Source organism: Mobula birostris, chromosome 2 (genome assembly GCF_030028105.1).
Source record: "Mobula birostris isolate sMobBir1 chromosome 2, sMobBir1.hap1, whole genome shotgun sequence".
Lineage (NCBI taxonomy): Eukaryota > Metazoa > Chordata > Chondrichthyes > Myliobatiformes > Myliobatidae > Mobula > Mobula birostris.
The window spans coordinates 16,575,712-16,587,700 of record NC_092371.1 but is presented as its reverse complement, the minus strand read 5'-3'; the positions used below and the strand labels follow the sequence as shown (position 1 = coordinate 16,587,700).

The following is an 11,989-nucleotide window of genomic DNA, read 5'->3' as shown; positions in this document are numbered from 1 at the left end:
GCATTTATCCTGCACCTCACTCTATTCCTACACTCACTGGGCAAAGCCGGATGAATACCTTTAATCTGTTGATGTTTCAGGTTTTGAATTTTTAGTTTCTCATGTGTTATGACCCCTGGTTTTGGGGGTCTACTGTGGAAAAAAGGGAGCATTGATTAACAAATAAAAATTCTCAGCTAAATTGATCAAAATCCCTGGTGGTAATACTCTTTATGTGAACGAAGGGTTGGGGGCTGAATATTTTTACAAGGAATTGTGTATGTACTTCAATAATGAATTTACTTTGAATTTCAACCATTTATTCTTAAATAGTGACCCATAAGGGTCAGAGTTGTCAGTTGTAATTGAGTGCCCTCTCACTCTTCCAGCAAACAGATTCTAATCCTGGCCATCCGTTACACAGAGATGACCCACCCATTGTAGACAGATGTCATCCGACTCGCTCAATAGTGTGAATATATACTGTGCTCCAGATGTACCACTCTGTCTCACTCCCCAATTCCCTCTGTCTCACCCCAATTCTCTCTGTCTCACCCCCGACTCCCTCTCACTCCCAATTCCCTCTATCTCACCGAATTCCCTCTGTCTCACCCCAATCCCCTCTGTCTCACCCCAACCCCCTCTCACTCCCAATCCCCTCTGAATCACTCCCAACTCCCCCTCTCACTCCCAATCCCCTCTGAATCACTCCCAACTCCCTCTCTCACCCCAACCCCCTCTGTCTCACCCCAACCCCCTCTGTCTCACCCCCAACTCCCTCTCTCACCCCCAATCCCCTCTGAATCACTCCCAATCCCCTCTGTCTCACCCCCAATTCCCTCTGTCTCACCCCCAATTCCCTCTGTCTCACCCCCAACTCCCTCTGTCTCACTCCCAATCCCCTCTGTCTCACCCCCAATTCCCTCTGAATCACTCCCAATTCCCTCTGAATCACTCCCAATCCCCTCTGTCTCACTCCCAATCCCCTCTGTCTCACCCCAACTCCCTCTGTCTCACTCCCAACCCCCTCTGTCTCACTCCCAACCCCCTCTGTCTCACCCCCAATTCCCTCTGAATCACTCCCAATCCCCTCTGTCTCACCCCCAATTCCCTCTGTCTCACCCCCAATTCCCTCTGTCTCACCCCCAACTTCCTCTGTCTCACTCCCAATCCCCTCTGTCTCACCCCCAATTCCCTCTGAATCACTCCCAATTCCCTCTGAATCACTCCCAATCCCCTCTGTCTCACTCCCAATCCCCTCTGTCTCACCCCAACTCCCTCTGTCTCACTCCCAACCCCCTCTGTCTCACCCCCAACCCCCTCTGCCTCACCCCCAACCCCCTCTCTCACCCCCAATCCCCTCTGTCTCACCCCCAATTCCCTTTGAATCACTCCCAATCCCCTCTGTCTCACCCCCAATTCCCTCTGAATCACTCCCAATCCCCTCTGTCTCACCCCCAATCCCCTCTGTCTCACCCCCAATCCCCTCTGTCTCACCCCCAATCCCCTCTGTCTCACCCAACTCCCTCTGTCTCACCCCAACCCCCTCTCACTCCCAATTCCCTCTGTCTCACCCCAACCCCCTCTGAATCACTCCCAATCCCCCCCGTCTCACCCCAACCCCCTCTGAATCACTCCCAATCCCCCCTGTCTCACCCCAACCCCCTCTGAATCACTCCCAACTCCCTCTCATCCCAATTCCCTCTATCTCACCCCAACCTCCTTTGTCTCACCCAACCCCCTCTGTCTCACCCCCAATTCCCTCTCACTCCCAATCCCCTCTGTCTCACCCCAACACCCTCTGAATCACTCCCAACTCCCTCTCATCCCAATTCCCTCTATCTCACCCCAACCCCCTTTGTCCCACCCCAACACCCTTTGTCTCACCCCAACCCCCTCTGTCTCACCCCCAATCCCCTCTGTCTCACCCCAACCCCCTCTGTCTCACCCCCAATCCCCTCTGTCTCGCCCCAACTCCCTGTCTCGCCCCAACTCCCTGTCTCGCCCCAACTCCCTGTCTCGCCCCAACTCCCTCTGTCTCGCCCCAACTCCCTCTGTCTCGCCCCAACTCCCTCTGTCTCACTCCAATCCCCTCTGTCTCACTCCAATCCCCTCTGTCTCACCCCCAATCCCCTCTGAATCACTCCCAATTCCCTCTGTCTCACCCCCAATCCTCTCTGTCTCACTCCCAACGCCCTCTGCCTCACTCCAATCCCCTCTGCCTCACTCCAATCCCCTCTGCCTCACTCCAATCCCCTCTGCCTCACCCCCAATTCCCTCTGAATCACTCCCAATCCCCTCTGTCTCACTCCCAATCCCCTCTGTCTCACTCCCAATTCCCTCTGTCTCACCCCAATTCCCTCTGTCTCACCCCCAATTCCCTCTGAATCACTCCCAATCCCCTCTGTCTCACCCAACTCCCTCTGTCTCACCCAACTCCCTCTGTCTCACCCCAACTCCCTCTGTCTCACCCCCAACCCCCTCTCACTCCCAATTCCCTTTGTCTCACCCCAATCCCCTCTGAATCACTCCCAATCCCCCGTCTCACCCCAACCCCCTCTGAATCACTCCCAACTCCCTCTCATCCCAATTCCCTCTATCTCACCCCAACCCCCTTTGTCTCACCCAACCCCCTCTGTCTCACCCCCATTCCCTCTCACTCCCAGTTCCCTCTGTCTCACCCCAATCCCCTCTGAATCACTCCCAATCTCCTCTGTCTCACCCCAACCCCCCTGACTCACTCCCAATTCCCTCTCATCCCAATTCCCTCTCATCCCAATTCCCTCTATCTCACCCCAACCCCCTTTGTCTCACCCCCAACCCCCTGTCTCACCCCAACCCCCTGTCTCACCCCAATCCCCTCTGTCTCACCCCAACTCCCTCTGTCTCACCCCAACTCCCTCTGTCTCACCCCCAACTCCCTCTGTCTCACCCCCAACTCCCTCTGTCTCACTCCAATCCCCTCTGTCTCACCCCCAATCCCCTCTGTCTCACCCCGAATTCCCTCTGAATCACTCTCAATCCCCTTTGTCTCACCCAACTCCCTCTGTCTCACCCAACTCCCCCTGTCTCACCTCAACTCCCTCTGTCTCACCCCCAACCCCCTCTCACTCCCAATTCCCTCTGTCTCACCCCAATCCCCTCTGAATCACTCCCAATCCCCTCTGTCTCACCCCAACCCCCCTGACTCACTCCCAATTCCCTCTCATCCCAATTCCCTCTATCTCACCCCAACCCCCTTTGTCTCACCCCCAACCCCCTGTCTCACCCCAATCCCCTCTTTCTCACTCCCAACTCCCTCTGTCTCACTCCAATCCCCTCTGCCTTACTCCAATCCCCTCTGCCTCACTCCATCCCCTCTGCCTCACCCCCAATTCCCTCTGAATCACTCCCAATTCCCTCTGAATCACTCCCAATTCCCTCTGAATCACTCCCAATCCCCTCTGTCTCACTCCCAATTCCCTCTGTCTCACCCCAACCCCCTCTGAATCACTCCCAATCCCCCCCTGTCTCACCCCAACCCCCTCTGAATCACTCCCAATCCCCCCTGTCTCACCCCAACCCCCTCTGAATCACTCCCAACTCCCTCTCATCCCAATTCCCTCTATCTCACCCCAACCCCCTTTGTCCCACCCCAACACCCTTTGTCTCACCCCAACCCCCTCTGTCTCACCCCCAATCCCCTCTGTCTCGCCCCAACTCCCTGTCTCGCCCCAACTCCCTGTCTCACCCCAACTCCCTGTCTCACCCCAACTCCCTGTCTCGCCCCAACTCCCTCTGTCTCGCCCCAACTCCCTCTGTCTCGCCCCAACTCCCTCTGTCTCACTCCAATCCCCTCTGTCTCACTCCAATCCCCTCTGTCTCACCCCCAATCCCCTCTGAATCACTCCCAATTCCCTCTGTCTCACCCCCAATCCTCTCTGTCTCACTCCCAACGCCCTCTGCCTCACTCCAATCCCCTCTGCCTCACTCCAATCCCCTCTGCCTCACTCCAATCCCCTCTGCCTCACTCCAATCCCCTCTGTCTCACCCCCAATTCCCTCTGAATCACTCCCAATCCCCTCTGTCTCACTCCCAATCCCCTCTGTCTCACTCCCAATTCCCTCTGTCTCACCCCAATTCCCTCTGTCTCACCCCCAATTCCCTCTGAATCACTCCCAATCCCCTCTGTCTCACCCAACTCCCTCTGTCTCACCCAACTCCCTCTGTCTCACCCCAACTCCCTCTGTCTCACCCCCAACCCCCTCTCACTCCCAATTCCCTTTGTCTCACCCCAATCCCCTCTGAATCACTCCCAATCCCCCGTCTCACCCCAACCCCCTCTGAATCACTCCCAACTCCCTCTCATCCCAATTCCCTCTATCTCACCCCAACCCCCTTTGTCTCACCCAACCCCCTCTGTCTCACCCCCATTCCCTCTCACTCCCAGTTCCCTCTGTCTCACCCCAATCCCCTCTGAATCACTCCCAATCTCCTCTGTCTCACCCCAACCCCCCTGACTCACTCCCAATTCCCTCTCATCCCAATTCCCTCTCATCCCAATTCCCTCTATCTCACCCCAACCCCCTTTGTCTCACCCCCAACCCCCTGTCTCACCCCAACCCCCTGTCTCACCCCAATCCCCTCTGTCTCACCCCAACTCCCTCTGTCTCACCCCAACTCCCTCTGTCTCACCCCCAACTCCCTCTGTCTCACTCCAATCCCCTCTGTCTCACTCCAATCCCCTCTGTCTCACCCCCAATCCCCTCTGTCTCACCCCGAATTCCCTCTGAATCACTCTCAATCCCCTCTGTCTCACCCAACTCCCTCTGTCTCACCCAACTCCCTCTGTCTCACCTCAACTCCCTCTGTCTCACCCCCAACCCCCTCTCACTCCCAATTCCCTCTGTCTCACCCCAATCCCCTCTGAATCACTCCCAATCCCCTCTGTCTCACCCCAACCCCCCTGACTCACTCCCAATTCCCTCTCATCCCAATTCCCTCTATCTCACCCCAACCCCCTTTGTCTCACCCCCAACCCCCTGTCTCAACCCAATCCCCTCTTTCTCACTCCCAACTCCCTCTGTCTCACTCCAATCCCCTCTGCCTTACTCCAATCCCCTCTGCCTCACTCCAATCCCCTCTGCCTCACCCCCAATTCCCTCTGAATCACTCCCAATTCCCTCTGAATCACTCCCAATTCCCTCTGAATCACTCCCAATCCCCTCTGTCTCACTCCCAATTCCCTCTGTCTCACCCCAACCCCCTCTGAATCACTCCCAATCCCCCCTGTCTCACCCCAACCCCCTCTGAATCACTCCCAATCCCCCCCAGTCTCACCCCAACCCCCTCTGAATCACTCCCAACTCCCTCTCATCCCAATTCCCTCTATCTCACCCCAACCCCCTTTGTCCCACCCCAACACCCTTTGTCTCACCCCAACCCCCTCTGTCTCACCCCCAATCCCCTCTGTCTCGCCCCAACTCCCTGTCTCGCCCCAACTCCCTGTCTCGCCCCAACTCCCTGTCTCGCCCCAACTCCCTCTGTCTCGCCCCAACTCCCTCTGTCTCGCCCCAACTCCCTCTGTCTCACTCCAATCCCCTCTGTCTCACTCCAATCCCCTCTGTCTCACCCCCAATCCCCTCTGTCTCACTCCCAATCCCCTCTGTCTCACTCCCAACTCCCTCTGTCTCACCCCCAATCCCCTCTCTCACCCCCAATCCCCTCTCTCACCCCCAATCCCCTCTGTCTCACCCCCAATCCCCTCTGTCTCACCCCGACTTCCTCTGTCTCACCCCGACTCCCTCTGTCTCACCCCCACTCCCTCCGTCTCACCCCCAACTCCGTCCGTCTCACCTCAAACTCCCTCCGTCTCACCCCCAACTTCCTCTCTCACCCATGTCTTCCCTCTGATGACCCACTCCCCTCCCCTCTATTTCATCCCCACTCCTCTGTCTCACACCACCCCCACTGTCTCACTTCACTCCCCCTTCCATATGTCTCACTCAGCTCCCCCTCCTCCTCCCCATCTCGCCCTGCTTCCCCTCCCCATCTGTCTAATGCCTACTCACTACCCCCCTAAGCCCCACCCCCACCCCCTCTGTCTCACCCCTCCACCTCTCTCTCTCCCTGTTCCCCTCACCCTCTGTCTCACATCCACTCCCCTTCTGTCAGCCCTTTGTGCTTGATTTGGGGGAGGAAGAGTTGAATTTCTTGTGCCCAGTGGGAGGGATGGAGTTAAATATCTTGTCCCTGATTGGGGGGGGGGGTTGAATCTTTTGTGCCCAGTGGGTGGGGAAAGGGTTGAATCTCCTATGGGGGTGAGTGGGTGATGAATCTCTTATGTTTGATAGGAGCGGGGGGGAGTGCACTGATTTTTTTCTGTCGATGGGAGGGGGAGGATTGAATCTCTTGTGCCTGATGGGAGAGGGTAAATATTTTCTGTCCTTTGGGAGGGTTAAATATGTTCTGTCTGATGGGAGGGGGTGAATATGTTCTGTCTGATGGGAGGGGTGGTCTTTTCTTTCCGATGGGAGGGGGTGAGTATTTTCTGTCCGATGGGAGGGGTGAGTATTTTCTTTCCGATGGGAGGGGGTGAACATGTTCTGTCCGATGGGAGGGGTGAGTATTTTCTTTCTGATGGGAGGTGGTGGTCTTTTCTGTCTGATGGGAAGGGGTGAATATTTTCTGTCCGATGAGAGGAGGTGAATATTTTCTTTCTGATAGGAGGGGGTGAGTCTTTTCTGTCTGATAGGAGTGGGAGGATTGAACCTCGTGTCCATTGGTGGGGGGGGAGTTGAATCGTGTCCAGTGTGGGGGGGGAGTTGAATCTCGTGTCCAGTGGGGGGGGGGAGTTGAATCTCGTGCCCGGTGGGAGGGGGTGAATCTTTTCTGTCTGAAGGGAAGGGAATGTGAAGTTCTGTTACTGCCGGTACTTACCCCTCGAACATCAGATGTAGGCTCTGCTTCTCCCGATGTGGGAGCTCTCCTAATTACTTACATACTAACTTTGCGCAGACAATAAGCCAGGTCTCACACCACTCTGCACCTCAACTCTGCACACACTCACCAGTTAGATAAAACATTTTTTACAGATTTGTGCCAAATTGGAGCGATTTCACATTTCCCAAGGTTTTTGTTAACCTATTGATGACCTTTAAACCGTCATTGTATCCACATTACAACCTGCTTTCTGATTTATCTTTATGTCAATAACCCAGCTGAACAGATTCCAGTCTCACCGTCGTATTAACGAAGGCCACAACAGCCATGGGAGGGCCGGCTGAGGTGTTAGAGGCCCTAATGAGGGAGTGTCTCACTGAGGGAGGGTCACATTGTGGGAGAGTCACACTGTTGGAGGGATGGTACTGGGGGGGGGGTCACACTGGGAGGGACAGTACTGAGGGAGTGACACACTGTGGGGGGACCAGTACTGAGGGAGAGTTGCACTGTAGGAAGGGTGGTACTGGGGGTGGGGTTACACTGAGGGAGTGACACATTGTGGCAGGGGTGATACTGAGGGGGGGGGTCACACTGGGAGGGGCACACTGAGGGAGGGTCATATTGTGGGGGGGGTGGTACTGAGGGAGGTCACATTGTGGGGGGGTGGTACTGAGGGAGGGTCACACTGAGGGAGAGTCACACTGTCGGAGGGATGGTACTGGGGGGGGGGTCACACTGGGAGGGGCAGTACTGAGGGAGTGACACACTGTGGGGGGACCAGTACTGATGGAGAGTCGCACTATAGAAAGGGTGGTACTGGGGGTGGGGTCATATTGTGGGGGGGCAGTACTGAGGGAGCATCATTGCGGGAGAGTCACACTGAGTGAGAGGTTTTCCAACAGTTGACCAGCTGATGTCTGCACTGGCCCTCCCCCTCAGGGAGAGGACAGGCACTTTGCAAGGCACTCCACACTAATGCCTGTCAGGTTATTGCCGAGGCCTTTCCAACAACTTTGGGGCCGTATGGGATGGACAAACTGATTTGGGGTGACAGAGGGGAAGTAACAATTTCAAACGATGGGGCCAGCATCTTGACGCTGCTTGACGTCGTTCATCCAGCTGCAAAGGTCCTGGTAGCCATCACAAAATCACAGGGTGCTGAGGTTGGCCGCTTCAGTTACTCTCCAAGTTGCAGAATTCCTGAAGCAGATCAAATCGTACGTGGAGCAGGGGCTTCATCTGCAGGTAATTATCCCAGCCTCTTGTACTGCCAGCCAGCTGGCTGTGGGAAAAAGTTAAATCCATTGCAGTAAACGTGGAGAAAGACAACAAGGAGCGTCAGTGAGAATTCCTTGAGAAATGTGTTGCAATGGTCCACGGCTCGAAGCTGATTGCTTTGCAGAAAGATTTCTTCTCCAAGGTGGTGGTAGATGTGGTCAAGATATTGGATGACCTCCTCCTGCTGGAATGAAGAAAGTTCAAGGAGGTGATTTGGAGGAATCTTGACTGATTGCTAGTGTCACCTTCAAGAAAGCTTTCTCTTGCGCTGGATTTGAAATGCCTTGGACCGAGGATTGCCCTACTGAGCGTGGAATTAGAACTCAAAGCTGAGGAGGCTAATGCAGAGATTCGGGTGAACACTGTTGAGGACACCAGGCCACAGCTGATGGGGACTAGAATATTCTTTATGATAAGCCTGAGAAGATCTGCCAGTCCGGAGCCAAGGTAGTGTTGACAAAGCTTCCCATCGGTGACATGGCAGCCCAGTATTTTGCTGATAGGGGCCAGCAGCATCCCAGAAGAAGATCCCAAGTGAATCATGGTGGCCTGTGGTGGTTCCAGCGTTAATGGCACGACACAGGATATGTTGGGTCGGTGTGAGCAGTCTGAGGAGGTCCAGGTTGGAAGTGACAGATAAAACTTCTTCACTGGATGCCCCAAGGCCAAGATGTACTTTGAGGAGACTCGGAGCAGTTCTGAGATGAGGCGGATTGCTTCCTTCATGATTGCCAGGCAGGCCATCAAGAACGACTCTGTGGTTGCCAGGGGAGGTGCCATTGAAATGGAAATCTCCAGGTACCAGATGGACTATTCTCGAACCATCCCTGGCAAAGTGCAGCTGCTAATCGGGGAGTACGCCAACGCCCTGGTGGTGATCCCGTGGCAGCTGTGTGATGACGCTGGGTTGTCATGTCACCAACATCCTCAACAAGCTGTGTGCCAGGCCTGCGGGACAGCCGTCTGCAGAGAACTTCCTGCTTCAGGCCTGACGAAGAGCGGCATCTTCCAGCTCTACTCATTGTTTTCACTATTTGTAATTCTGACAGAAACATGTCTGAGGAATAAAGTTCCAGTTTCAGAGGGAAAAAAAGGTGGTACTGAGGGAGAGTCACACTGTGGGGAGAGGTGACCCTGAGGCAGGGTGTCAGTGTGGGAGGGGATGTACTGAGGGAGGGTCACACTGGGGGAGTGGGGGTGCTGCAGGAGAGTCACTGTGGGAGGGGTGGTTCTGAGTGAGGGTCACACAGGGGGAGAGGTCGTTCTGAGGGAGGGTTACACTGTGGGAGAGGTGGTTCTGTGGGAGAGTCGCACTGAGGGAGGGTCAGAATTAGGCCATTTGGCCCATTGAGTCGGCTCTGCTATTTCATCATGTGGGAGGGGTGGTACTGAGGGAGGGTCACACAGGGGGAGAGGTCGTTCTGAGGGAGGGTCACACTGGGGGACGTGCAGTGTTGCGGGAGGGTTTTACTTCAGACGTGTACGTTCTTCACAATTTCAGGCTGTTTCTCAATCAGGAAATACTCTGCTACCAGTCCAATTGAAGTTGATGATGCCACACTTGGAGAATGGTGTTCAGTTTTAGTCATCCTGCATTTGGAGGGCTGTCATTAAACCAGAAAGAGTGCAGAGAAGATTTATTAAGATGCTGTTGAGTCTCGAGTCTCCAGGATTGGTCGGGGCATGAAGGGATACGGGGAGAAGGCAGGAGGTTGGGGGTGAGGACCATTGGATCAGCCATGATGAAATAGCAGAGCAGGCTCGATGGGCCAAATGGCCTAATTCTGCTCCTGTATCTTACGGTCTTATTTATAGGGAGAGATTGCACAGGCTAGGACTTGATTCCTTGGAGTGTAGGTGGTTGAGAACTGTACGTATCACAATGCATTAATTGATGGGTAACACACAGAAAATGCTGGATGAAATCAGCAGGTTATACCGTGTCTGCAGAGGGGAATAAACAGTCAATATTTTGGGATGAGCCGCTTCATCAGAACCGAAAATTATCAGGTGATGTTTTGGGCCGAGACCCTTCTTTCAGATCTGATCATCGAGGCCTGATGAAGAGCTTCAGCCTGATACATCGACTGTTTGTTCCCCTCCACAGACGCTGCCTGGCCTGCTGGGTTCCTCCTGCATTCTGTGTGCATTACTCTGGATTTCCAGCGTCTGCCGAATCTCCTGTGTTTATAAAATCTGGAGAGGCCTGGAGAGGGTGAATGCACTCTGATTTCCCCAGGGCTGGGCAATCAATAACTAGAGGACTTAGGTACAAGGCGAGAGGGAAGAGGCTTGATGGGCTGAGGGATGGGCAGAGGCAGGCGCGGGCTGCTGGAGGGAGGGGTAGAGGGATGGGCAGGAGGGATGGGCAGAGGCAGGCGCAGGCTGCTGGAGGGAGGGGTAGAGGGATGGGCAGGAGGGATGGGCAGAGGCAGGCGCAGGCTGCTGGAGGGAGGGGTAGAGGGATGGGCAGGAGGGATGGGCAGAGGCAGGCGCAGGCTGCTGGAGGGAGGGGCAGAGGGTTGGGCAGAGGCGGGTAGAATAACAAAGTTTCAAAGACATGGACAGTTGATAAATGGGAAAGGTCGAGGGGGAGACGGGCCAAACGCAGGCAGATGGGACTGGCTCGGATGGGCACTCTGGTCGGCGTGGGGCAGGCGAGCTGAGGGTCTGGTTCTGTGCTGTGGGACGGTGTGTTCCTCAAACAGTTTGTCCAGGAGAGTTGTGAGGTAATGACCGTGAATTGTCCCTGTTCGGAACTCCGCGGGACGCGAGTGTTGGCCCAAGGCACGGTGGCCTGTCAGATCGACCTTCCGCAGACCCTGCGGACCTGAGATACCGACTGTGAAAGCTGGCGAGCTGGTCAGGTAGGGAGAGGGAGCTCCAGGGCTGACAGCTGTTAGCAGGGGGACGGCTCCAACTGGTGGGGGGTGTCCAAAGAAAGGGTGGGTCAGTGGGGTGGGGGAAGAGCTGGAGGGACAGTCGGCTCAGTGGGAGGCTGAGCGAGGGAGCACTGCGATGTGGGCGGGGCAGCGAGGGAGCTTCATACTGAAAGGAGGGAGAGCGAGGGAGCTTCATGCTGAAAGGAGGGAGTGAGGGAGCTTCATGCTGAAAAGAGGGAAAACGAGGGAGCTTCATGCTGAAAAGAGGGAAAACGAGGGAGCTTCATGCTGAAAGAAGGGAGGGTGAGGGAGCTTCATGCTGTAAGGAGGGAGAGCGAGGGAGCTTCATGCTGAAAGGAGGGAGGGTGAAGGATCTTCGTACTGCAGGGACGGAGGGCGAGGGAGTTTGGAGCCGCAGGGAGGTCAGCCCAGCAATAGAGGAAAAGATTAAATAAGTGGTTGTGCTGACCCCAGCTGGAGAGGGCAGACTGACAGACAGAGGCTTTTAGGGTGCCCATTGCTAACACACAGAGGTGTCAGCGCCCATGCACATGGTTGAGGCTCCAGAACAGGATTTCAACCATAGACGTAACTATTTGGCCCCGACCCTCCCTTGGTACGGTCCCTCCTGCAGCGTGACCCTCCCACCACGTGCTGACAGCGTGTGTGGGAGACAACCCGAGACACACCCTGGTTCTGGCACTGCTGGGATCTTGCTGTGCCCTGTCTCACAGCGGCTTGTGGCCGACAGATCACTCGGCTGTGTCCTATGCTTTGTGAGGTGCAAGACCACCTTCATTCACCACAAGCCAGAGGAAGAGGGAAGGCGGAGGGGTGGGTATGTCTGTCTCCCCTCCCCATCCAGACCTCCCCCTCTCCCTCGGCCCAAGATGTCTCCACTGCCGCCGACAGCTCAGTGAGCCGGAATG

At 55.4% G+C, this 11,989-nt stretch overlaps 1 pseudogene; it reads left to right on the top strand.

Annotated features, from left to right (window-relative positions):
- Positions 1-7,896: 7,896 nt before the first annotated feature.
- On the top strand, positions 7,897-9,170 carry LOC140207415 (T-complex protein 1 subunit eta pseudogene; annotated as a pseudogene).
- Positions 9,171-11,989: the final 2,819 nt, after the last annotated feature.